Below are 528 nucleotides of genomic sequence, written 5' to 3' on the forward strand. Positions count from 1 at the left end.
GGCTATTCTGCTCACCATCAGTGCGCAATATGGAGGCAGCAGTGTTGAGGGTCTCGCGCCGGGGGGCGGAACAAAGGCCGCACTCGGGCCATATGCTTCCCGGATTGTCCCGCACATTTTCCGCCTCGTGTTGATTGATTCCGCGAGCCCTTCCTTTTCTCGGCGGAGTGACCCGCACTATTGTGGCGCACCATGCAGATGCACTGCCACTCTGTATGCGCCATGTGCGCCACGACATCATCATGAATGTCCAATGTGGCGCAGTGGGCGGCTCGCGGCCCCCCGCGAGGAGACCATTGACTCGCTTCATCCGCCGCTCGTCAGCTGTTTGCCTCAACTTGTCTATCCGCGACTGCAACGCTGCAAGTTCAAAGTTATTGTTCTAGCACTCGGCCATTGCTGCCACTATTCATCCTGGCTCGTATCTCTTGTTTATTCTTATTGACAATGTTCCCATTTACACACCTGACGTAGCGCTAATAGATTAAGACCTTAAAGTACTTTCTCACCCAGAGCCGAAGATTCTCA

Source organism: Nelusetta ayraudi, unplaced genomic scaffold (genome assembly GCF_046127955.1).
Source record: "Nelusetta ayraudi isolate G7.1 ecotype Tasmania unplaced genomic scaffold, CSIRO-AGI_Nayr_v1 ptg000235l, whole genome shotgun sequence".
NCBI lineage: Eukaryota > Metazoa > Chordata > Actinopteri > Tetraodontiformes > Monacanthidae > Nelusetta > Nelusetta ayraudi.